Genomic DNA, 24,241 nt, shown 5'->3' with positions numbered 1-24,241 from the left:
GCATAAAACATAAACATGACTCTTAAACATAAAGTCATTATTTGTTAAAGTACATTCTTTTGCAGGTGTGATGGTTACCCATCTCATTTCAGTCAGTGTCATTTAAAGACCTAATCATGTTAAGGCACAAAACAGCGGCAGATGCAAACTGCTAGATAACATACGTTGCGAGGAACAATTGCAATTTGTTCGCTCTGATGAGTATGTGAATCCTGCATATCGTTTTCGTGACTTTTGACATTTGTTTCCTCCAATCACAAAAAATTAAAGCTCCGATGCCGGGAATCGAACCCGGGCCGTCTGGGTGAAAACCAGAAATCCTAACCACTAGACCACATCGGACTTAGTATAACTTGCTTAATTTAAGCTATATATAAAAGAGTCCTTACCCAGCCTAATACATTTATGATTGTGTCAACATATGATAACTGTGATTTAGCTGACAGAATGACAGGATAGTATTCAAAGCTCACAAAACTAGACCAGTCGGTAAATATTAGATGCAGAAACGTACAATTGGTAAAGGGCGAAGTTATGCATTTAGCTTATAATTACATGGAGTATGAAAATTAGCATGTACCATATGTCGACTTTACCGAGTTCTAGTTGTCTGTCATGGAAACCGCAACAGAAATCATGTCAAATTACAGAACTTTTCGTTTTGCGATTAGGTCTTCTTTGAAAGACTTGAGGTTAGTTATCCCTTTAAGATCACGATTTTTTTTTTAACTACGCGGGTATAAGCTTATATTTAAGTTTCAAATTATACACGAAGCCGACAGTAGCGTTTTTTCTGGTCATTATATTTCAACCTCCAGTTGATATTCAATGATATGCTGCAGCTGAACAAATGAGATCTAAATTATCGCCGATTTCCTCTTTTCAAATGTATTTGTGCCGTACGTGTTTCTACCGACAATTTCAGTATCATATTAACATGCATTTATACCATACATATCAGGTAACATGTGTCCTTATATGATCAAGTTTAACATGAGGTAGTCATAAGCATCGGTGGTTCAGTGGTAGAATGCTCGCCTGCCACGCGGGCGGCCCGGGTTCGATTCCCGGCCGATGCATTTCTTTTTTGACTCTTTCAAGGTTTTCAATTGATTAAGAGGACGGTGGAATTCGCGACACATAATCGTATCATCCACGGATATATAATGGGCATTGCTGGTAATTCACGTAAAAACAAATTCATTTGATGACATCCTTTCAAATACAACGCCTCTCCTCTTTTTACGTAGAGGTCAATCTTGAATAAGATACAAATAAATTGTCGAGAACGCCTTTTATAAGTGTGCCAGGAGTGAATGGCTCCGGTGCTACCATTTTTAGCAATTGAGGGGAATCGTAGAGAGAGTGGCAAACACAGGAATTACGTGATCGTATCTAAGAGGGGATAATGTCATAACAACTGACTAAATGACAAGAAATGCATAAAACATAAACATGACTCTTAAACATAAAGTCATTATTTGTTAAAGTACATTCTTTTGCAGGTGTGATGGTTACCCATCTCATTTCAGTCAGTGTCATTTAAAGACCTAATCATGTTAAGGCACAAAACAGCGGCAGATGCAAACTGCTAGATAACATACGTTGCGAGGAACAATTGCAATTTGTTCGCTCTGATGAGTATGTGAATCCTGCATATCGTTTTCGTGACTTTTGACATTTGTTTCCTCCAATCACAAAAAATTAAAGCTCCGATGCCGGGAATCGAACCCGGGCCGTCTGGGTGAAAACCAGAAATCCTAACCACTAGACCACATCGGACTTAGTATAACTTGCTTAATTTAAGCTATATATAAAAGAGTCCTTACCCAGCCTAATACATTTATGATTGTGTCAACATATGATAACTGTGATTTAGCTGACAGAATGACAGGATAGTATTCAAAGCTCACAAAACTAGACCAGTCGGTAAATATTAGATGCAGAAACGTACAATTGGTAAAGGGCGAAGTTATGCATTTAGCTTATAATTACATGGAGTATGAAAATTAGCATGTACCATATGTCGACTTTACCGAGTTCTAGTTGTCTGTCATGGAAACCGCAACAGAAATCATGTCAAATTACAGAACTTTTCGTTTTGCGATTAGGTCTTCTTTGAAAGACTTGAGGTTAGTTATCCCTTTAAGATCACGATTTTTTTTTTAACTACGCGGGTATAAGCTTATATTTAAGTTTCAAATTATACACGAAGCCGACAGTAGCGTTTTTTCTGGTCATTATATTTCAACCTCCAGTTGATATTCAATGATATGCTGCAGCTGAACAAATGAGATCTAAATTATCGCCGATTTCCTCTTTTCAAATGTATTTGTGCCGTACGTGTTTCTACCGACAATTTCAGTATCATATTAACATGCATTTATACCATACATATCAGGTAACATGTGTCCTTATATGATCAAGTTTAACATGAGGTAGTCATAAGCATCGGTGGTTCAGTGGTAGAATGCTCGCCTGCCACGCGGGCGGCCCGGGTTCGATTCCCGGCCGATGCATTTCTTTTTTGACTCTTTCAAGGTTTTCAATTGATTAAGAGGACGGTGGAATTCGCGACACATAATCGTATCATCCACGGATATATAATGGGCATTGCTGGTAATTCACGTAAAAACAAATTCATTTGATGACATCCTTTCAAATACAACGCCTCTCCTCTTTTTACGTAGAGGTCAATCTTGAATAAGATACAAATAAATTGTCGAGAACGCCTTTTATAAGTGTGCCAGGAGTGAATGGCTCCGGTGCTACCATTTTTAGCAATTGAGGGGAATCGTAGAGAGAGTGGCAAACACAGGAATTACGTGATCGTATCTAAGAGGGGATAATGTCATAACAACTGACTAAATGACAAGAAATGCATAAAACATAAACATGACTCTTAAACATAAAGTCATTATTTGTTAAAGTACATTCTTTTGCAGGTGTGATGGTTACCCATCTCATTTCAGTCAGTGTCATTTAAAGACCTAATCATGTTAAGGCACAAAACAGCGGCAGATGCAAACTGCTAGATAACATACGTTGCGAGGAACAATTGCAATTTGTTCGCTCTGATGAGTATGTGAATCCTGCATATCGTTTTCGTGACTTTTGACATTTGTTTCCTCCAATCACAAAAAATTAAAGCTCCGATGCCGGGAATCGAACCCGGGCCGTCTGGGTGAAAACCAGAAATCCTAACCACTAGACCACATCGGACTTAGTATAACTTGCTTAATTTAAGCTATATATAAAAGAGTCCTTACCCAGCCTAATACATTTATGATTGTGTCAACATATGATAACTGTGATTTAGCTGACAGAATGACAGGATAGTATTCAAAGCTCACAAAACTAGACCAGTCGGTAAATATTAGATGCAGAAACGTACAATTGGTAAAGGGCGAAGTTATGCATTTAGCTTATAATTACATGGAGTATGAAAATTAGCATGTACCATATGTCGACTTTACCGAGTTCTAGTTGTCTGTCATGGAAACCGCAACAGAAATCATGTCAAATTACAGAACTTTTCGTTTTGCGATTAGGTCTTCTTTGAAAGACTTGAGGTTAGTTATCCCTTTAAGATCACGATTTTTTTTTTAACTACGCGGGTATAAGCTTATATTTAAGTTTCAAATTATACACGAAGCCGACAGTAGCGTTTTTTCTGGTCATTATATTTCAACCTCCAGTTGATATTCAATGATATGCTGCAGCTGAACAAATGAGATCTAAATTATCGCCGATTTCCTCTTTTCAAATGTATTTGTGCCGTACGTGTTTCTACCGACAATTTCAGTATCATATTAACATGCATTTATACCATACATATCAGGTAACATGTGTCCTTATATGATCAAGTTTAACATGAGGTAGTCATAAGCATCGGTGGTTCAGTGGTAGAATGCTCGCCTGCCACGCGGGCGGCCCGGGTTCGATTCCCGGCCGATGCATTTCTTTTTTGACTCTTTCAAGGTTTTCAATTGATTAAGAGGACGGTGGAATTCGCGACACATAATCGTATCATCCACGGATATATAATGGGCATTGCTGGTAATTCACGTAAAAACAAATTCATTTGATGACATCCTTTCAAATACAACGCCTCTCCTCTTTTTACGTAGAGGTCAATCTTGAATAAGATACAAATAAATTGTCGAGAACGCCTTTTATAAGTGTGCCAGGAGTGAATGGCTCCGGTGCTACCATTTTTAGCAATTGAGGGGAATCGTAGAGAGAGTGGCAAACACAGGAATTACGTGATCGTATCTAAGAGGGGATAATGTCATAACAACTGACTAAATGACAAGAAATGCATAAAACATAAACATGACTCTTAAACATAAAGTCATTATTTGTTAAAGTACATTCTTTTGCAGGTGTGATGGTTACCCATCTCATTTCAGTCAGTGTCATTTAAAGACCTAATCATGTTAAGGCACAAAACAGCGGCAGATGCAAACTGCTAGATAACATACGTTGCGAGGAACAATTGCAATTTGTTCGCTCTGATGAGTATGTGAATCCTGCATATCGTTTTCGTGACTTTTGACATTTGTTTCCTCCAATCACAAAAAATTAAAGCTCCGATGCCGGGAATCGAACCCGGGCCGTCTGGGTGAAAACCAGAAATCCTAACCACTAGACCACATCGGACTTAGTATAACTTGCTTAATTTAAGCTATATATAAAAGAGTCCTTACCCAGCCTAATACATTTATGATTGTGTCAACATATGATAACTGTGATTTAGCTGACAGAATGACAGGATAGTATTCAAAGCTCACAAAACTAGACCAGTCGGTAAATATTAGATGCAGAAACGTACAATTGGTAAAGGGCGAAGTTATGCATTTAGCTTATAATTACATGGAGTATGAAAATTAGCATGTACCATATGTCGACTTTACCGAGTTCTAGTTGTCTGTCATGGAAACCGCAACAGAAATCATGTCAAATTACAGAACTTTTCGTTTTGCGATTAGGTCTTCTTTGAAAGACTTGAGGTTAGTTATCCCTTTAAGATCACGATTTTTTTTTTAACTACGCGGGTATAAGCTTATATTTAAGTTTCAAATTATACACGAAGCCGACAGTAGCGTTTTTTCTGGTCATTATATTTCAACCTCCAGTTGATATTCAATGATATGCTGCAGCTGAACAAATGAGATCTAAATTATCGCCGATTTCCTCTTTTCAAATGTATTTGTGCCGTACGTGTTTCTACCGACAATTTCAGTATCATATTAACATGCATTTATACCATACATATCAGGTAACATGTGTCCTTATATGATCAAGTTTAACATGAGGTAGTCATAAGCATCGGTGGTTCAGTGGTAGAATGCTCGCCTGCCACGCGGGCGGCCCGGGTTCGATTCCCGGCCGATGCATTTCTTTTTTGACTCTTTCAAGGTTTTCAATTGATTAAGAGGACGGTGGAATTCGCGACACATAATCGTATCATCCACGGATATATAATGGGCATTGCTGGTAATTCACGTAAAAACAAATTCATTTGATGACATCCTTTCAAATACAACGCCTCTCCTCTTTTTACGTAGAGGTCAATCTTGAATAAGATACAAATAAATTGTCGAGAACGCCTTTTATAAGTGTGCCAGGAGTGAATGGCTCCGGTGCTACCATTTTTAGCAATTGAGGGGAATCGTAGAGAGAGTGGCAAACACAGGAATTACGTGATCGTATCTAAGAGGGGATAATGTCATAACAACTGACTAAATGACAAGAAATGCATAAAACATAAACATGACTCTTAAACATAAAGTCATTATTTGTTAAAGTACATTCTTTTGCAGGTGTGATGGTTACCCATCTCATTTCAGTCAGTGTCATTTAAAGACCTAATCATGTTAAGGCACAAAACAGCGGCAGATGCAAACTGCTAGATAACATACGTTGCGAGGAACAATTGCAATTTGTTCGCTCTGATGAGTATGTGAATCCTGCATATCGTTTTCGTGACTTTTGACATTTGTTTCCTCCAATCACAAAAAATTAAAGCTCCGATGCCGGGAATCGAACCCGGGCCGTCTGGGTGAAAACCAGAAATCCTAACCACTAGACCACATCGGACTTAGTATAACTTGCTTAATTTAAGCTATATATAAAAGAGTCCTTACCCAGCCTAATACATTTATGATTGTGTCAACATATGATAACTGTGATTTAGCTGACAGAATGACAGGATAGTATTCAAAGCTCACAAAACTAGACCAGTCGGTAAATATTAGATGCAGAAACGTACAATTGGTAAAGGGCGAAGTTATGCATTTAGCTTATAATTACATGGAGTATGAAAATTAGCATGTACCATATGTCGACTTTACCGAGTTCTAGTTGTCTGTCATGGAAACCGCAACAGAAATCATGTCAAATTACAGAACTTTTCGTTTTGCGATTAGGTCTTCTTTGAAAGACTTGAGGTTAGTTATCCCTTTAAGATCACGATTTTTTTTTTAACTACGCGGGTATAAGCTTATATTTAAGTTTCAAATTATACACGAAGCCGACAGTAGCGTTTTTTCTGGTCATTATATTTCAACCTCCAGTTGATATTCAATGATATGCTGCAGCTGAACAAATGAGATCTAAATTATCGCCGATTTCCTCTTTTCAAATGTATTTGTGCCGTACGTGTTTCTACCGACAATTTCAGTATCATATTAACATGCATTTATACCATACATATCAGGTAACATGTGTCCTTATATGATCAAGTTTAACATGAGGTAGTCATAAGCATCGGTGGTTCAGTGGTAGAATGCTCGCCTGCCACGCGGGCGGCCCGGGTTCGATTCCCGGCCGATGCATTTCTTTTTTGACTCTTTCAAGGTTTTCAATTGATTAAGAGGACGGTGGAATTCGCGACACATAATCGTATCATCCACGGATATATAATGGGCATTGCTGGTAATTCACGTAAAAACAAATTCATTTGATGACATCCTTTCAAATACAACGCCTCTCCTCTTTTTACGTAGAGGTCAATCTTGAATAAGATACAAATAAATTGTCGAGAACGCCTTTTATAAGTGTGCCAGGAGTGAATGGCTCCGGTGCTACCATTTTTAGCAATTGAGGGGAATCGTAGAGAGAGTGGCAAACACAGGAATTACGTGATCGTATCTAAGAGGGGATAATGTCATAACAACTGACTAAATGACAAGAAATGCATAAAACATAAACATGACTCTTAAACATAAAGTCATTATTTGTTAAAGTACATTCTTTTGCAGGTGTGATGGTTACCCATCTCATTTCAGTCAGTGTCATTTAAAGACCTAATCATGTTAAGGCACAAAACAGCGGCAGATGCAAACTGCTAGATAACATACGTTGCGAGGAACAATTGCAATTTGTTCGCTCTGATGAGTATGTGAATCCTGCATATCGTTTTCGTGACTTTTGACATTTGTTTCCTCCAATCACAAAAAATTAAAGCTCCGATGCCGGGAATCGAACCCGGGCCGTCTGGGTGAAAACCAGAAATCCTAACCACTAGACCACATCGGACTTAGTATAACTTGCTTAATTTAAGCTATATATAAAAGAGTCCTTACCCAGCCTAATACATTTATGATTGTGTCAACATATGATAACTGTGATTTAGCTGACAGAATGACAGGATAGTATTCAAAGCTCACAAAACTAGACCAGTCGGTAAATATTAGATGCAGAAACGTACAATTGGTAAAGGGCGAAGTTATGCATTTAGCTTATAATTACATGGAGTATGAAAATTAGCATGTACCATATGTCGACTTTACCGAGTTCTAGTTGTCTGTCATGGAAACCGCAACAGAAATCATGTCAAATTACAGAACTTTTCGTTTTGCGATTAGGTCTTCTTTGAAAGACTTGAGGTTAGTTATCCCTTTAAGATCACGATTTTTTTTTTAACTACGCGGGTATAAGCTTATATTTAAGTTTCAAATTATACACGAAGCCGACAGTAGCGTTTTTTCTGGTCATTATATTTCAACCTCCAGTTGATATTCAATGATATGCTGCAGCTGAACAAATGAGATCTAAATTATCGCCGATTTCCTCTTTTCAAATGTATTTGTGCCGTACGTGTTTCTACCGACAATTTCAGTATCATATTAACATGCATTTATACCATACATATCAGGTAACATGTGTCCTTATATGATCAAGTTTAACATGAGGTAGTCATAAGCATCGGTGGTTCAGTGGTAGAATGCTCGCCTGCCACGCGGGCGGCCCGGGTTCGATTCCCGGCCGATGCATTTCTTTTTTGACTCTTTCAAGGTTTTCAATTGATTAAGAGGACGGTGGAATTCGCGACACATAATCGTATCATCCACGGATATATAATGGGCATTGCTGGTAATTCACGTAAAAACAAATTCATTTGATGACATCCTTTCAAATACAACGCCTCTCCTCTTTTTACGTAGAGGTCAATCTTGAATAAGATACAAATAAATTGTCGAGAACGCCTTTTATAAGTGTGCCAGGAGTGAATGGCTCCGGTGCTACCATTTTTAGCAATTGAGGGGAATCGTAGAGAGAGTGGCAAACACAGGAATTACGTGATCGTATCTAAGAGGGGATAATGTCATAACAACTGACTAAATGACAAGAAATGCATAAAACATAAACATGACTCTTAAACATAAAGTCATTATTTGTTAAAGTACATTCTTTTGCAGGTGTGATGGTTACCCATCTCATTTCAGTCAGTGTCATTTAAAGACCTAATCATGTTAAGGCACAAAACAGCGGCAGATGCAAACTGCTAGATAACATACGTTGCGAGGAACAATTGCAATTTGTTCGCTCTGATGAGTATGTGAATCCTGCATATCGTTTTCGTGACTTTTGACATTTGTTTCCTCCAATCACAAAAAATTAAAGCTCCGATGCCGGGAATCGAACCCGGGCCGTCTGGGTGAAAACCAGAAATCCTAACCACTAGACCACATCGGACTTAGTATAACTTGCTTAATTTAAGCTATATATAAAAGAGTCCTTACCCAGCCTAATACATTTATGATTGTGTCAACATATGATAACTGTGATTTAGCTGACAGAATGACAGGATAGTATTCAAAGCTCACAAAACTAGACCAGTCGGTAAATATTAGATGCAGAAACGTACAATTGGTAAAGGGCGAAGTTATGCATTTAGCTTATAATTACATGGAGTATGAAAATTAGCATGTACCATATGTCGACTTTACCGAGTTCTAGTTGTCTGTCATGGAAACCGCAACAGAAATCATGTCAAATTACAGAACTTTTCGTTTTGCGATTAGGTCTTCTTTGAAAGACTTGAGGTTAGTTATCCCTTTAAGATCACGATTTTTTTTTTAACTACGCGGGTATAAGCTTATATTTAAGTTTCAAATTATACACGAAGCCGACAGTAGCGTTTTTTCTGGTCATTATATTTCAACCTCCAGTTGATATTCAATGATATGCTGCAGCTGAACAAATGAGATCTAAATTATCGCCGATTTCCTCTTTTCAAATGTATTTGTGCCGTACGTGTTTCTACCGACAATTTCAGTATCATATTAACATGCATTTATACCATACATATCAGGTAACATGTGTCCTTATATGATCAAGTTTAACATGAGGTAGTCATAAGCATCGGTGGTTCAGTGGTAGAATGCTCGCCTGCCACGCGGGCGGCCCGGGTTCGATTCCCGGCCGATGCATTTCTTTTTTGACTCTTTCAAGGTTTTCAATTGATTAAGAGGACGGTGGAATTCGCGACACATAATCGTATCATCCACGGATATATAATGGGCATTGCTGGTAATTCACGTAAAAACAAATTCATTTGATGACATCCTTTCAAATACAACGCCTCTCCTCTTTTTACGTAGAGGTCAATCTTGAATAAGATACAAATAAATTGTCGAGAACGCCTTTTATAAGTGTGCCAGGAGTGAATGGCTCCGGTGCTACCATTTTTAGCAATTGAGGGGAATCGTAGAGAGAGTGGCAAACACAGGAATTACGTGATCGTATCTAAGAGGGGATAATGTCATAACAACTGACTAAATGACAAGAAATGCATAAAACATAAACATGACTCTTAAACATAAAGTCATTATTTGTTAAAGTACATTCTTTTGCAGGTGTGATGGTTACCCATCTCATTTCAGTCAGTGTCATTTAAAGACCTAATCATGTTAAGGCACAAAACAGCGGCAGATGCAAACTGCTAGATAACATACGTTGCGAGGAACAATTGCAATTTGTTCGCTCTGATGAGTATGTGAATCCTGCATATCGTTTTCGTGACTTTTGACATTTGTTTCCTCCAATCACAAAAAATTAAAGCTCCGATGCCGGGAATCGAACCCGGGCCGTCTGGGTGAAAACCAGAAATCCTAACCACTAGACCACATCGGACTTAGTATAACTTGCTTAATTTAAGCTATATATAAAAGAGTCCTTACCCAGCCTAATACATTTATGATTGCATGTGTCAACATATGATAACTGTGATTTAGCTGACAGAATGACAGGATAGTATTCAAAGCTCACAAAACTAGACCAGTCGGTAAATATTAGATGCAGAAACGTACAATTGGTAAAGGGCGAAGTTATGCATTTAGCTTATAATTACATGGAGTATGAAAATTAGCATGTACCATATGTCGACTTTACCGAGTTCTAGTTGTCTGTCATGGAAACCGCAACAGAAATCATGTCAAATTACAGAACTTTTCGTTTTGCGATTAGGTCTTCTTTGAAAGACTTGAGGTTAGTTATCCCTTTAAGATCACGATTTTTTTTTTAACTACGCGGGTATAAGCTTATATTTAAGTTTCAAATTATACACGAAGCCGACAGTAGCGTTTTTTCTGGTCATTATATTTCAACCTCCAGTTGATATTCAATGATATGCTGCAGCTGAACAAATGAGATCTAAATTATCGCCGATTTCCTCTTTTCAAATGTATTTGTGCCGTACGTGTTTCTACCGACAATTTCAGTATCATATTAACATGCATTTATACCATACATATCAGGTAACATGTGTCCTTATATGATCAAGTTTAACATGAGGTAGTCATAAGCATCGGTGGTTCAGTGGTAGAATGCTCGCCTGCCACGCGGGCGGCCCGGGTTCGATTCCCGGCCGATGCATTTCTTTTTTGACTCTTTCAAGGTTTTCAATTGATTAAGAGGACGGTGGAATTCGCGACACATAATCGTATCATCCACGGATATATAATGGGCATTGCTGGTAATTCACGTAAAAACAAATTCATTTGATGACATCCTTTCAAATACAACGCCTCTCCTCTTTTTACGTAGAGGTCAATCTTGAATAAGATACAAATAAATTGTCGAGAACGCCTTTTATAAGTGTGCCAGGAGTGAATGGCTCCGGTGCTACCATTTTTAGCAATTGAGGGGAATCGTAGAGAGAGTGGCAAACACAGGAATTACGTGATCGTATCTAAGAGGGGATAATGTCATAACAACTGACTAAATGACAAGAAATGCATAAAACATAAACATGACTCTTAAACATAAAGTCATTATTTGTTAAAGTACATTCTTTTGCAGGTGTGATGGTTACCCATCTCATTTCAGTCAGTGTCATTTAAAGACCTAATCATGTTAAGGCACAAAACAGCGGCAGATGCAAACTGCTAGATAACATACGTTGCGAGGAACAATTGCAATTTGTTCGCTCTGATGAGTATGTGAATCCTGCATATCGTTTTCGTGACTTTTGACATTTGTTTCCTCCAATCACAAAAAATTAAAGCTCCGATGCCGGGAATCGAACCCGGGCCGTCTGGGTGAAAACCAGAAATCCTAACCACTAGACCACATCGGACTTAGTATAACTTGCTTAATTTAAGCTATATATAAAAGAGTCCTTACCCAGCCTAATACATTTATGATTGCATGTGTCAACATATGATAACTGTGATTTAGCTGACAGAATGACAGGATAGTATTCAAAGCTCACAAAACTAGACCAGTCGGTAAATATTAGATGCAGAAACGTACAATTGGTAAAGGGCGAAGTTATGCATTTAGCTTATAATTACATGGAGTATGAAAATTAGCATGTACCATATGTCGACTTTACCGAGTTCTAGTTGTCTGTCATGGAAACCGCAACAGAAATCATGTCAAATTACAGAACTTTTCGTTTTGCGATTAGGTCTTCTTTGAAAGACTTGAGGTTAGTTATCCCTTTAAGATCACGATTTTTTTTTTAACTACGCGGGTATAAGCTTATATTTAAGTTTCAAATTATACACGAAGCCGACAGTAGCGTTTTTTCTGGTCATTATATTTCAACCTCCAGTTGATATTCAATGATATGCTGCAGCTGAACAAATGAGATCTAAATTATCGCCGATTTCCTCTTTTCAAATGTATTTGTGCCGTACGTGTTTCTACCGACAATTTCAGTATCATATTAACATGCATTTATACCATACATATCAGGTAACATGTGTCCTTATATGATCAAGTTTAACATGAGGTAGTCATAAGCATCGGTGGTTCAGTGGTAGAATGCTCGCCTGCCACGCGGGCGGCCCGGGTTCGATTCCCGGCCGATGCATTTCTTTTTTGACTCTTTCAAGGTTTTCAATTGATTAAGAGGACGGTGGAATTCGCGACACATAATCGTATCATCCACGGATATATAATGGGCATTGCTGGTAATTCACGTAAAAACAAATTCATTTGATGACATCCTTTCAAATACAACGCCTCTCCTCTTTTTACGTAGAGGTCAATCTTGAATAAGATACAAATAAATTGTCGAGAACGCCTTTTATAAGTGTGCCAGGAGTGAATGGCTCCGGTGCTACCATTTTTAGCAATTGAGGGGAATCGTAGAGAGAGTGGCAAACACAGGAATTACGTGATCGTATCTAAGAGGGGATAATGTCATAACAACTGACTAAATGACAAGAAATGCATAAAACATAAACATGACTCTTAAACATAAAGTCATTATTTGTTAAAGTACATTCTTTTGCAGGTGTGATGGTTACCCATCTCATTTCAGTCAGTGTCATTTAAAGACCTAATCATGTTAAGGCACAAAACAGCGGCAGATGCAAACTGCTAGATAACATACGTTGCGAGGAACAATTGCAATTTGTTCGCTCTGATGAGTATGTGAATCCTGCATATCGTTTTCGTGACTTTTGACATTTGTTTCCTCCAATCACAAAAAATTAAAGCTCCGATGCCGGGAATCGAACCCGGGCCGTCTGGGTGAAAACCAGAAATCCTAACCACTAGACCACATCGGACTTAGTATAACTTGCTTAATTTAAGCTATATATAAAAGAGTCCTTACCCAGCCTAATACATTTATGATTGTGTCAACATATGATAACTGTGATTTAGCTGACAGAATGACAGGATAGTATTCAAAGCTCACAAAACTAGACCAGTCGGTAAATATTAGATGCAGAAACGTACAATTGGTAAAGGGCGAAGTTATGCATTTAGCTTATAATTACATGGAGTATGAAAATTAGCATGTACCATATGTCGACTTTACCGAGTTCTAGTTGTCTGTCATGGAAACCGCAACAGAAATCATGTCAAATTACAGAACTTTTCGTTTTGCGATTAGGTCTTCTTTGAAAGACTTGAGGTTAGTTATCCCTTTAAGATCACGATTTTTTTTTTAACTACGCGGGTATAAGCTTATATTTAAGTTTCAAATTATACACGAAGCCGACAGTAGCGTTTTTTCTGGTCATTATATTTCAACCTCCAGTTGATATTCAATGATATGCTGCAGCTGAACAAATGAGATCTAAATTATCGCCGATTTCCTCTTTTCAAATGTATTTGTGCCGTACGTGTTTCTACCGACAATTTCAGTATCATATTAACATGCATTTATACCATACATATCAGGTAACATGTGTCCTTATATGATCAAGTTTAACATGAGGTAGTCATAAGCATCGGTGGTTCAGTGGTAGAATGCTCGCCTGCCACGCGGGCGGCCCGGGTTCGATTCCCGGCCGATGCATTTCTTTTTTGACTCTTTCAAGGTTTTCAATTGATTAAGAGGACGGTGGAATTCGCGACACATAATCGTATCATCCACGGATATATAATGGGCATTGCTGGTAATTCACGTAAAAACAAATTCATTTGATGACATCCTTTCAAATACAACGCCTCTCCTCTTTTTACGTAGAGGTCAATCTTGAATAAGATACAAATAAATTGTCGAGAACGCCTTTTATAATGTGCCAGGAGTGAATGGCTCCGGTGCTACCATTTTTAGCAATTGAGGGGAATCGTAGAGAGAGTGGCAAACACAGGAATTACGTGATCGTATCTAAGAGGGGATAATGTCATAACAACTGACTAAATGACAAGAAATGCATAAAACATAAACATGACTCTTAAACATAAAGTCATTATTTGTTAAAGTACATTCTTTTGCAGGTGTGATGGTTACCCATCTCATTTCAGTCAGTGTCATTTAAAGACCTAATCATGTTAAGGCACAAAACAGCGGCAGATGCAAACTGCTAGATAACATACGTTGCGAGGAACAATTGCAATTTGTTCGCTCTGATGAGTATGTGAATCCTGCATATCGTTTTCGTGACTTTTGACATTTGTTTCCTCCAATCACAAAAAATTAAAGCTCCGATGCCGGGAATCGAACCCGGGCCGTCTGGGTGAAAACCAGAAATCCTAACCACTAGACCACATCGGACTTAGTATAACTTGCTTAATTTAAGCTATATATAAAAGAGTCCTTACCCAGCCTAATACATTTATGATTGTGTCAACATATGATAACTGTGATTTAGCTGACAGAATGACAGGATAGTATTCAAAGCTCACAAAACTAGACCAGTCGGTAAATATTAGATGCAGAAACGTACAATTGGTAAAGGGCGAAGTTATGCATTTAGCTTATAATTACATGGAGTATGAAAATTAGCATGTACCATATGTCGACTTTACCGAGTTCTAGTTGTCTGTCATGGAAACCGCAACAGAAATCATGTCAAATTACAGAACTTTTCGTTTTGCGATTAGGTCTTCTTTGAAAGACTTGAGGTTAGTTATCCCTTTAAGATCACGATTTTTTTTTTAACTACGCGGGTATAAGCTTATATTTAAGTTTCAAATTATACACGAAGCCGACAGTAGCGTTTTTTCTGGTCATTATATTTCAACCTCCAGTTGATATTCAATGATATGCTGCAGCTGAACAAATGAGATCTAAATTATCGCCGATTTCCTCTTTTCAAATGTATTTGTGCCGTACGTGTTTCTACCGACAATTTCAGTATCATATTAACATGCATTTATACCATACATATCAGGTAACATGTGTCCTTATATGATCAAGTTTAACATGAGGTAGTCATAAGCATCGGTGGTTCAGTGGTAGAATGCTCGCCTGCCACGCGGGCGGCCCGGGTTCGATTCCCGGCCGATGCATTTCTTTTTTGACTCTTTCAAGGTTTTCAATTGATTAAGAGGACGGTGGAATTCGCGACACATAATCGTATCATCCACGGATATATAATGGGCATTGCTGGTAATTCACGTAAAAACAAATTCATTTGATGACATCCTTTCAAATACAACGCCTCTCCTCTTTTTACGTAGAGGTCAATCTTGAATAAGATACAAATAAATTGTCGAGAACGCCTTTTATAAGTGTGCCAGGAGTGAATGGCTCCGGTGCTACCATTTTTAGCAATTGAGGGGAATCGTAGAGAGAGTGGCAAACACAGGAATTACGTGATCGTATCTAAGAGGGGATAATGTCATAACAACTGACTAAATGACAAGAAATGCATAAAACATAAACATGACTCTTAAACATAAAGTCATTATTTGTTAAAGTACATTCTTTTGCAGGTGTGATGGTTACCCATCTCATTTCAGTCAGTGTCATTTAAAGACCTAATCATGTTAAGGCACAAAACAGCGGCAGATGCAAACTGCTAGATAACATACGTTGCGAGGAACAATTGCAATTTGTTCGCTCTGATGAGTATGTGAATCCTGCATATCGTTTTCGTGACTTTTGACATTTGTTTCCTCCAATCACAAAAAATTAAAGCTCCGATGCCGGGAATCGAACCCGGGCCGTCTGGGTGAAAACCAGAAATCCTAACCACTAGACCACATCGGACTTAGTATAACTTGCTTAATTTAAGCTATATATAAAAGAGTCCTTACCCAGCCTAATACATTTATGATTGTGTCAACATATGATAACTGTGATTTAGCTGACAGAATGACAGGATAGTATTCAAAGCTCACAAAACTAGACCAGTCGGTAAATATTAGATGCAGAAACGTACAATTGGTAAAGGGCGAAGTTATGCATTTAGCTTATAATTACATGGAGTATGAAAATTAGCATGTACCATATGTCGACTTTACCGAGTTCTAGTTGTCTGTCATGGAAACCGCAACAGAAATCATGTCAAATTACAGAACTTTTCGTTTTGCGATTAGGTCTTCTTTGAAAGACTTGAGGTTAGTTATCCCTTTAAGATCACGATTTTTTTTTTAACTACGCGGGTATAAGCTTATATTTAAGTTTCAAATTATACACGAAGCCGACAGTAGCGTTTTTTCTGGTCATTATATTTCAACCTCCAGTTGATATTCAATGATATGCTGCAGCTGAACAAATGAGATCTAAATTATCGCCGATTTCCTCTTTTCAAATGTATTTGTGCCGTACGTGTTTCTACCGACAATTTCAGTATCATATTAACATGCATTTATACCATACATATCAGGTAACATGTGTCCTTATATGATCAAGTTTAACATGAGGTAGTCATAAGCATCGGTGGTTCAGTGGTAGAATGCTCGCCTGCCACGCGGGCGGCCCGGGTTCGATTCCCGGCCGATGCATTTCTTTTTTGACTCTTTCAAGGTTTTCAATTGATTAAGAGGACGGTGGAATTCGCGACACATAATCGTATCATCCACGGATATATAATGGGCATTGCTGGTAATTCACGTAAAAACAAATTCATTTGATGACATCCTTTCAAATACAACGCCTCTCCTCTTTTTACGTAGAGGTCAATCTTGAATAAGATACAAATAAATTGTCGAGAACGCCTTTTATAAGTGTGCCAGGAGTGAATGGCTCCGGTGCTACCATTTTTAGCAATTGAGGGGAATCGTAGAGAGAGTGGCAAACACAGGAATTACGTGATCGTATCTAAGAGGGGATAATGTCATAACAACTGACTAAATGACAAGAAATGCATAAAACATAAACATGACTCTTAAACATAAAGTCATTATTTGTTAAAGTACATTCTTTTGCAGGTGTGATGGTTACCCATCTCATTTCAGTCAGTGTCATTTAAAGACCTAATCATGTTAAGGCACAAAACAGCGGCAGATGCAAACTGCTAGATAACATACGTTGCGAGGAACAATTGCAATTTGTTCGCTCTGATGAGTATGTGAATCCTGCATATCGTTTTCGTGACTTTTGACATTTGTTTCCTCCAATCACAAAAAATTAAAGCTCCGATGCCGGGAATCGAACCCGGGCCGTCTGGGTGAAAACCAGAAATCCTAACCACTAGACCACATCGGACTTAGTATAACTTGCTTAATTTAAGCTATATATAAAAGAGTCCTTACCCAGCCTAATACATTTATGATTGTGTCAACATATGATAACTGTGATTTAGCTGACAGAATGACAGGATAGTATTCAAAGCTCACAAAACTAGACCAGTCGGTAAATATTAGATGCAGAAACGTACAATTGGTAAAGGGCGAAGTTATGCATTTAGCTTATAATTACATGGAGTATGAAAATTAGCATGTACCATATGTCGACTTTACCGAGTTCTAGTTGTCTGTCATGGAAACCGCAACAGAAATCATGTCAAATTACAGAACTTTTCGTTTTGCGATTAGGTCTTCTTTGAAAGACTTGAGGTTAGTTATCCCTTTAAGATCACGATTTTTTTTTTAACTACGCGGGTATAAGCTTATATTTAAGTTTCAAATTATACACGAAGCCGACAGTAGCGTTTTTTCTGGTCATTATATTTCAACCTCCAGTTGATATTCAATGATATGCTGCAGCTGAACAAATGAGATCTAAATTATCGCCGATTTCCTCTTTTCAAATGTATTTGTGCCGTACGTGTTTCTACCGACAATTTCAGTATCATATTAACATGCATTTATACCATACATATCAGGTAACATGTGTCCTTATATGATCAAGTTTAACATGAGGTAGTCATAAGCATCGGTGGTTCAGTGGTAGAATGCTCGCCTGCCACGCGGGCGGCCCGGGTTCGATTCCCGGCCGATGCATTTCTTTTTTGACTCTTTCAAGGTTTTCAATTGATTAAGAGGACGGTGGAATTCGCGACACATAATCGTATCATCCACGGATATATAATGGGCATTGCTGGTAATTCACGTAAAAACAAATTCATTTGATGACATCCTTTCAAATACAACGCCTCTCCTCTTTTTACGTAGAGGTCAATCTTGAATAAGATACAAATAAATTGTCGAGAACGCCTTTTATAAGTGTGCCAGGAGTGAATGGCTCCGGTGCTACCATTTTTAGCAATTGAGGGGAATCGTAGAGAGAGTGGCAAACACAGGAATTACGTGATCGTATCTAAGAGGGGATAATGTCATAACAACTGACTAAATGACAAGAAATGCATAAAACATAAACATGACTCTTAAACATAAAGTCATTATTTGTTAAAGTACATTCTTTTGCAGGTGTGATGGTTACCCATCTCATTTCAGTCAGTGTCATTTAAAGACCTAATCATGTTAAGGCACAAAACAGCGGCAGATGCAAACTGCTAGATAACATACGTTGCGAGGAACAATTGCAATTTGTTCGCTCTGATGAGTATGTGAATCCTGCATATCGTTTTCGTGACTTTTGACATTTGTTTCCTCCAATCACAAAAAATTAAAGCTCCGATGCCGGGAATCGAACCCGGGCCGTCTGGGTGAAAACCAGAAATCCTAACCACTAGACCACATCGGACTTAGTATAACTTGCTTAATTTAAGCTATATATAAAAGAGTCCTTACCCAGCCTAATACATTTATGATTGTGTCAACATATGATAACTGTGATTTAGCTGACAGAATGACAGGATAGTATTCAAAGCTCACAAAACTAGACCAGTCGGTAAATATTAGATGCAGAAACGTACAATTGGTAAAGGGCGAAGTTATGCATTTAGCTTATAATTACATGGAGTATGAAAATTAGCATGTACCATATGTCGACTTTACCGAGTTCTAGTTGTCTGTCATGGAAACCGCAACAGAAATCATGTCAAATTACAGAACTTTTCGTTTTGCGATTAGGTCTTCTTTGAAAGACTTGAGGTTAGTTATCCCTTTAAGATCACGATTTTTTTTTTAACTACGCGGGTATAAGCTTATATTTAAGTTTCAAATTATACACGAAGCCGACAGTAGCGTTTTTTCTGGTCATTATATTTCAACCTCCAGTTGATATTCAATGATATGCTGCAGCTGAACAAATGAGATCTAAATTATCGCCGATTTCCTCTTTTCAAATGTATTTGTGCCGTACGTGTTTCTACCGACAATTTCAGTATCATATTAACATGCATTTATACCATACATATCAGGTAACATGTGTCCTTATATGATCAAGTTTAACATGAGGTAGTCATAAGCATCGGTGGTTCAGTGGTAGAATGCTCGCCTGCCACGCGGGCGGCCCGGGTTCGATTCCCGGCCGATGCATTTCTTTTTTGACTCTTTCAAGGTTTTCAATTGATTAAGAGGACGGTGGAATTCGCGACACATAATCGTATCATCCACGGATATATAATGGGCATTGCTGGTAATTCACGTAAAAACAAATTCATTTGATGACATCCTTTCAAATACAACGCCTCTCCTCTTTTTACGTAGAGGTCAATCTTGAATAAGATACAAATAAATTGTCGAGAACGCCTTTTATAAGTGTGCCAGGAGTGAATGGCTCCGGTGCTACCATTTTTAGCAATTGAGGGGAATCGTAGAGAGAGTGGCAAACACAGGAATTACGTGATCGTATCTAAGAGGGGATAATGTCATAACAACTGACTAAATGACAAGAAATGCATAAAACATAAACATGACTCTTAAACATAAAGTCATTATTTGTTAAAGTACATTCTTTTGCAGGTGTGATGGTTACCCATCTCATTTCAGTCAGTGTCATTTAAAGACCTAATCATGTTAAGGCACAAAACAGCGGCAGATGCAAACTGCTAGATAACATACGTTGCGAGGAACAATTGCAATTTGTTCGCTCTGATGAGTATGTGAATCCTGCATATCGTTTTCGTGACTTTTGACATTTGTTTCCTCCAATCACAAAAAATTAAAGCTCCGATGCCGGGAATCGAACCCGGGCCGTCTGGGTGAAAACCAGAAATCCTAACCACTAGACCACATCGGACTTAGTATAACTTGCTTAATTTAAGCTATATATAAAAGAGTCCTTACCCAGCCTAATACATTTATGATTGTGTCAACATATGATAACTGTGATTTAGCTGACAGAATGACAGGATAGTATTCAAAGCTCACAAAACTAGACCAGTCGGTAAATATTAGATGCAGAAACGTACAATTGGTAAAGGGCGAAGTTATGCATTTAGCTTATAATTACATGGAGTATGAAAATTAGCATGTACCATATGTCGACTTTACCGAGTTCTAGTTGTCTGTCATGGAAACCGCAACAGAAATCATGTCAAATTACAGAACTTTTCGTTTTGCGATTAGGTCTTCTTTGAAAGACTTGAGGTTAGTTATCCCTTTAAGATCACGATTTTTTTTTTAACTACGCGGGTATAAGCTTATATTTAAGTTTCAAATTATACACGAAGCCGACAGTAGCGTTTTTTCTGGTCATTATATTTCAACCTCCAGTTGATATTCAATGATATGCTGCAGCTGAACAAATGAGATCTAAATTATCGCCGATTTCCTCTTTTCAAATGTATTTGTGCCGTACGTGTTTCTACCGACAATTTCAGTATCATATTAACATGCATTTATACCATACATATCAGGTAACATGTGTCCTTATATGATCAAGTTTAACATGAGGTAGTCATAAGCATCGGTGGTTCAGTGGTAGAATGCTCGCCTGCCACGCGGGCGGCCCGGGTTCGATTCCCGGCCGATGCATTTCTTTTTTGACTCTTTCAAGGTTTTCAATTGATTAAGAGGACGGTGGAATTCGCGACACATAATCGTATCATCCACGGATATATAATGGGCATTGCTGGTAATTCACGTAAAAACAAATTCATTTGATGACATCCTTTCAAATACAACGCCTCTCCTCTTTTTACGTAGAGGTCAATCTTGAATAAGATACAAATAAATTGTCGAGAACGCCTTTTATAAGTGTGCCAGGAGTGAATGGCTCCGGTGCTACCATTTTTAGCAATTGAGGGGAATCGTAGAGAGAGTGGCAAACACAGGAATTACGTGATCGTATCTAAGAGGGGATAATGTCATAACAACTGACTAAATGACAAGAAATGCATAAAACATAAACATGACTCTTAAACATAAAGTCATTATTTGTTAAAGTACATTCTTTTGCAGGTGTGATGGTTACCCATCTCATTTCAGTCAGTGTCATTTAAAGACCTAATCATGTTAAGGCACAAAACAGCGGCAGATGCAAACTGCTAGATAACATACGTTGCGAGGAACAATTGCAATTTGTTCGCTCTGATGAGTATGTGAATCCTGCATATCGTTTTCGTGACTTTTGACATTTGTTTCCTCCAATCACAAAAAATTAAAGCTCCGATGCCGGGAATCGAACCCGGGCCGTCTGGGTGAAAACCAGAAATCCTAACCACTAGACCACATCGGACTTAGTATAACTTGCTTAATTTAAGCTATATATAAAAGAGTCCTTACCCAGCCTAATACATTTATGATTGTGTCAACATATGATAACTGTGATTTAGCTGACAGAATGACAGGATAGTATTCAAAGCTCACAAAACTAGACCAGTCGGTAAATATTAGATGCAGAAACGTACAATTGGTAAAGGGCGAAGTTATGCATTTAGCTTATAATTACATGGAGTATGAAAATTAGCATGTACCATATGTCGACTTTACCGAGTTCTAGTTGTCTGTCATGGAAACCGCAACAGAAATCATGTCAAATTACAGAACTTTTCGTTTTGCGATTAGGTCTTCTTTGAAAGACTTGAGGTTAGTTATCCCTTTAAGATCACGATTTTTTTTTTAACTACGCGGGTATAAGCTTATATTTAAGTTTCAAATTATACACGAAGCCGACAGTAGCGTTTTTTCTGGTCATTATATTTCAACCTCCAGTTGATATTCAATGATATGCTGCAGCTGAACAAATGAGATCTAAATTATCGCCGATTTCCTCTTTTCAAATGTATTTGTGCCGTACGTGTTTCTACCGACAATTTCAGTATCATATTAACATGCATTTATACCATACATATCAGGTAACATGTGTCCTTATATGATCAAGTTTAACATGAGGTAGTCATAAGCATCGGTGGTTCAGTGGTAGAATGCTCGCCTGCCACGCGGGCGGCCCGGGTTCGATTCCCGGCCGATGCATTTCTTTTTTGACTCTTTCAAGGTTTTCAATTGATTAAGAGGACGGTGGAATTCGCGACACATAATCGTATCATCCACGGATATATAATGGGCATTGCTGGTAATTCACGTAAAAACAAATTCATTTGATGACATCCTTTCAAATACAACGCCTCTCCTCTTTTTACGTAGAGGTCAATCTTGAATAAGATACAAATAAATTGTCGAGAACGCCTTTTATAAGTGTGCCAGGAGTGAATGGCTCCGGTGCTACCATTTTTAGCAATTGAGGGGAATCGTAGAGAGAGTGGCAAACACAGGAATTACGTGATCGTATCTAAGAGGGGATAATGTCATAACAACTGACTAAATGACAAGAAATGCATAAAACATAAACATGACTCTTAAACATAAAGTCATTATTTGTTAAAGTACATTCTTTTGCAGGTGTGATGGTTACCCATCTCATTTCAGTCAGTGTCATTTAAAGACCTAATCATGTTAAGGCACAAAACAGCGGCAGATGCAAACTGCTAGATAACATACGTTGCGAGGAACAATTGCAATTTGTTCGCTCTGATGAGTATGTGAATCCTGCATATCGTTTTCGTGACTTTTGACATTTGTTTCCTCCAATCACAAAAAATTAAAGCTCCGATGCGGGAATCGAACCCGGGCCGTCTGGGTGAAAACCAGAAATCCTAACCACTAGACCACATCGGACTTAGTATAACTTGCTTAATTTAAGCTATATATAAAAGAGTCCTTACCCAGCCTAATACATTTATGATTGTGTCAACATATGATAACTGTGATTTAGCTGACAGAATGACAGGATAGTATTCAAAGCTCACAAAACTAGACCAGTCGGTAAATATTAGATGCAGAAACGTACAATTGGTAAAGGGCGAAGTTATGCATTTAGCTTATAATTACATGGAGTATGAAAATTAGCATGTACCATATGTCGACTTTACCGAGTTCTAGTTGTCTGTCATGGAAACCGCAACAGAAATCATGTCAAATTACAGAACTTTTCGTTTTGCGATTAGGTCTTCTTTGAAAGACTTGAGGTTAGTTATCCCTTTAAGATCACGATTTTTTTTTTAACTACGCGGGTATAAGCTTATATTTAAGTTTCAAATTATACACGAAGCCGACAGTAGCGTTTTTTCTGGTCATTATATTTCAACCTCCAGTTGATATTCAATGATATGCTGCAGCTGAACAAATGAGATCTAAATTATCGCCGATTTCCTCTTTTCAAATGTATTTGTGCCGTACGTGTTTCTACCGACAATTTCAGTATCATATTAACATGCATTTATACCATACATATCAGGTAACATGTGTCCTTATATGATCAAGTTTAACATGAGGTAGTCATAAGCATCGGTGGTTCAGTGGTAGAATGCTCGCCTGCCACGCGGGCGGCCCGGGTTCGATTCCCGGCCGATGCATTTCTTTTTTGACTCTTTCAAGGTTTTCAATTGATTAAGAGGACGGTGGAATTCGCGACACATAATCGTATCATCCACGGATATATAATGGGCATTGCTGGTAATTCACGTAAAAA

General features: G+C 38.0%; 33 non-coding genes across 33 annotated transcripts; 17 read left to right on the top strand and 16 right to left on the bottom strand.

Moving 5' to 3' along the window:
• Window positions 1–270: 270 nt before the first annotated feature.
• Window positions 271–342, bottom strand: Trnae-uuc (transfer RNA glutamic acid (anticodon UUC)). Its single transcript has one exon. It is a non-coding gene; the product is annotated as a tRNA-Glu (tRNA).
• A 666-nt stretch (window positions 343–1,008) lies between these two features.
• On the top strand, window positions 1,009–1,079 carry Trnag-gcc (transfer RNA glycine (anticodon GCC)). The gene has a single exon. It is a non-coding gene; the product is annotated as a tRNA-Gly (tRNA).
• A 631-nt stretch (window positions 1,080–1,710) lies between these two features.
• On the bottom strand, window positions 1,711–1,782 carry Trnae-uuc (transfer RNA glutamic acid (anticodon UUC)). The gene has a single exon. It is a non-coding gene; the product is annotated as a tRNA-Glu (tRNA).
• Window positions 1,783–2,448: 666 nt separating this feature from the next.
• On the top strand, window positions 2,449–2,519 carry Trnag-gcc (transfer RNA glycine (anticodon GCC)). Its single transcript has one exon. It is a non-coding gene; the product is annotated as a tRNA-Gly (tRNA).
• A 631-nt stretch (window positions 2,520–3,150) lies between these two features.
• Trnae-uuc (transfer RNA glutamic acid (anticodon UUC)) lies at window positions 3,151–3,222 on the bottom strand. The gene has a single exon. It is a non-coding gene; the product is annotated as a tRNA-Glu (tRNA).
• A 666-nt stretch (window positions 3,223–3,888) lies between these two features.
• Trnag-gcc (transfer RNA glycine (anticodon GCC)) lies at window positions 3,889–3,959 on the top strand. The gene has a single exon. It is a non-coding gene; the product is annotated as a tRNA-Gly (tRNA).
• Window positions 3,960–4,590: 631 nt separating this feature from the next.
• Trnae-uuc (transfer RNA glutamic acid (anticodon UUC)) lies at window positions 4,591–4,662 on the bottom strand. Its single transcript has one exon. It is a non-coding gene; the product is annotated as a tRNA-Glu (tRNA).
• Window positions 4,663–5,328: 666 nt separating this feature from the next.
• Window positions 5,329–5,399, top strand: Trnag-gcc (transfer RNA glycine (anticodon GCC)). Its single transcript has one exon. It is a non-coding gene; the product is annotated as a tRNA-Gly (tRNA).
• A 631-nt stretch (window positions 5,400–6,030) lies between these two features.
• Trnae-uuc (transfer RNA glutamic acid (anticodon UUC)) lies at window positions 6,031–6,102 on the bottom strand. The gene has a single exon. It is a non-coding gene; the product is annotated as a tRNA-Glu (tRNA).
• Window positions 6,103–6,768: 666 nt separating this feature from the next.
• On the top strand, window positions 6,769–6,839 carry Trnag-gcc (transfer RNA glycine (anticodon GCC)). The gene has a single exon. It is a non-coding gene; the product is annotated as a tRNA-Gly (tRNA).
• Window positions 6,840–7,470: 631 nt separating this feature from the next.
• Window positions 7,471–7,542, bottom strand: Trnae-uuc (transfer RNA glutamic acid (anticodon UUC)). Its single transcript has one exon. It is a non-coding gene; the product is annotated as a tRNA-Glu (tRNA).
• Window positions 7,543–8,208: 666 nt separating this feature from the next.
• Trnag-gcc (transfer RNA glycine (anticodon GCC)) lies at window positions 8,209–8,279 on the top strand. The gene has a single exon. It is a non-coding gene; the product is annotated as a tRNA-Gly (tRNA).
• Window positions 8,280–8,910: 631 nt separating this feature from the next.
• Window positions 8,911–8,982, bottom strand: Trnae-uuc (transfer RNA glutamic acid (anticodon UUC)). Its single transcript has one exon. It is a non-coding gene; the product is annotated as a tRNA-Glu (tRNA).
• Window positions 8,983–9,648: 666 nt separating this feature from the next.
• Trnag-gcc (transfer RNA glycine (anticodon GCC)) lies at window positions 9,649–9,719 on the top strand. The gene has a single exon. It is a non-coding gene; the product is annotated as a tRNA-Gly (tRNA).
• Window positions 9,720–10,350: 631 nt separating this feature from the next.
• Window positions 10,351–10,422, bottom strand: Trnae-uuc (transfer RNA glutamic acid (anticodon UUC)). The gene has a single exon. It is a non-coding gene; the product is annotated as a tRNA-Glu (tRNA).
• Window positions 10,423–11,092: 670 nt separating this feature from the next.
• Window positions 11,093–11,163, top strand: Trnag-gcc (transfer RNA glycine (anticodon GCC)). The gene has a single exon. It is a non-coding gene; the product is annotated as a tRNA-Gly (tRNA).
• Window positions 11,164–11,794: 631 nt separating this feature from the next.
• Window positions 11,795–11,866, bottom strand: Trnae-uuc (transfer RNA glutamic acid (anticodon UUC)). Its single transcript has one exon. It is a non-coding gene; the product is annotated as a tRNA-Glu (tRNA).
• A 670-nt stretch (window positions 11,867–12,536) lies between these two features.
• Window positions 12,537–12,607, top strand: Trnag-gcc (transfer RNA glycine (anticodon GCC)). Its single transcript has one exon. It is a non-coding gene; the product is annotated as a tRNA-Gly (tRNA).
• A 631-nt stretch (window positions 12,608–13,238) lies between these two features.
• On the bottom strand, window positions 13,239–13,310 carry Trnae-uuc (transfer RNA glutamic acid (anticodon UUC)). The gene has a single exon. It is a non-coding gene; the product is annotated as a tRNA-Glu (tRNA).
• Window positions 13,311–13,976: 666 nt separating this feature from the next.
• Window positions 13,977–14,047, top strand: Trnag-gcc (transfer RNA glycine (anticodon GCC)). Its single transcript has one exon. It is a non-coding gene; the product is annotated as a tRNA-Gly (tRNA).
• A 630-nt stretch (window positions 14,048–14,677) lies between these two features.
• Trnae-uuc (transfer RNA glutamic acid (anticodon UUC)) lies at window positions 14,678–14,749 on the bottom strand. The gene has a single exon. It is a non-coding gene; the product is annotated as a tRNA-Glu (tRNA).
• Window positions 14,750–15,415: 666 nt separating this feature from the next.
• Window positions 15,416–15,486, top strand: Trnag-gcc (transfer RNA glycine (anticodon GCC)). Its single transcript has one exon. It is a non-coding gene; the product is annotated as a tRNA-Gly (tRNA).
• Window positions 15,487–16,117: 631 nt separating this feature from the next.
• On the bottom strand, window positions 16,118–16,189 carry Trnae-uuc (transfer RNA glutamic acid (anticodon UUC)). The gene has a single exon. It is a non-coding gene; the product is annotated as a tRNA-Glu (tRNA).
• A 666-nt stretch (window positions 16,190–16,855) lies between these two features.
• Trnag-gcc (transfer RNA glycine (anticodon GCC)) lies at window positions 16,856–16,926 on the top strand. The gene has a single exon. It is a non-coding gene; the product is annotated as a tRNA-Gly (tRNA).
• A 631-nt stretch (window positions 16,927–17,557) lies between these two features.
• On the bottom strand, window positions 17,558–17,629 carry Trnae-uuc (transfer RNA glutamic acid (anticodon UUC)). Its single transcript has one exon. It is a non-coding gene; the product is annotated as a tRNA-Glu (tRNA).
• Window positions 17,630–18,295: 666 nt separating this feature from the next.
• Trnag-gcc (transfer RNA glycine (anticodon GCC)) lies at window positions 18,296–18,366 on the top strand. The gene has a single exon. It is a non-coding gene; the product is annotated as a tRNA-Gly (tRNA).
• Window positions 18,367–18,997: 631 nt separating this feature from the next.
• On the bottom strand, window positions 18,998–19,069 carry Trnae-uuc (transfer RNA glutamic acid (anticodon UUC)). Its single transcript has one exon. It is a non-coding gene; the product is annotated as a tRNA-Glu (tRNA).
• Window positions 19,070–19,735: 666 nt separating this feature from the next.
• Window positions 19,736–19,806, top strand: Trnag-gcc (transfer RNA glycine (anticodon GCC)). Its single transcript has one exon. It is a non-coding gene; the product is annotated as a tRNA-Gly (tRNA).
• A 631-nt stretch (window positions 19,807–20,437) lies between these two features.
• Trnae-uuc (transfer RNA glutamic acid (anticodon UUC)) lies at window positions 20,438–20,509 on the bottom strand. The gene has a single exon. It is a non-coding gene; the product is annotated as a tRNA-Glu (tRNA).
• Window positions 20,510–21,175: 666 nt separating this feature from the next.
• Window positions 21,176–21,246, top strand: Trnag-gcc (transfer RNA glycine (anticodon GCC)). The gene has a single exon. It is a non-coding gene; the product is annotated as a tRNA-Gly (tRNA).
• Window positions 21,247–21,877: 631 nt separating this feature from the next.
• Window positions 21,878–21,949, bottom strand: Trnae-uuc (transfer RNA glutamic acid (anticodon UUC)). The gene has a single exon. It is a non-coding gene; the product is annotated as a tRNA-Glu (tRNA).
• A 666-nt stretch (window positions 21,950–22,615) lies between these two features.
• Window positions 22,616–22,686, top strand: Trnag-gcc (transfer RNA glycine (anticodon GCC)). The gene has a single exon. It is a non-coding gene; the product is annotated as a tRNA-Gly (tRNA).
• Window positions 22,687–24,054: 1,368 nt separating this feature from the next.
• Trnag-gcc (transfer RNA glycine (anticodon GCC)) lies at window positions 24,055–24,125 on the top strand. The gene has a single exon. It is a non-coding gene; the product is annotated as a tRNA-Gly (tRNA).
• Window positions 24,126–24,241: the final 116 nt, after the last annotated feature.

The sequence above is a fragment of the Mytilus trossulus genome, chromosome 5 (genome assembly GCF_036588685.1).
Source record: "Mytilus trossulus isolate FHL-02 chromosome 5, PNRI_Mtr1.1.1.hap1, whole genome shotgun sequence".
Classification (NCBI taxonomy): domain Eukaryota; kingdom Metazoa; phylum Mollusca; class Bivalvia; order Mytilida; family Mytilidae; genus Mytilus; species Mytilus trossulus.
Note: the sequence above shows the minus strand (reverse complement) of the source record. Positions and strands in the feature narration are given on the sequence as shown.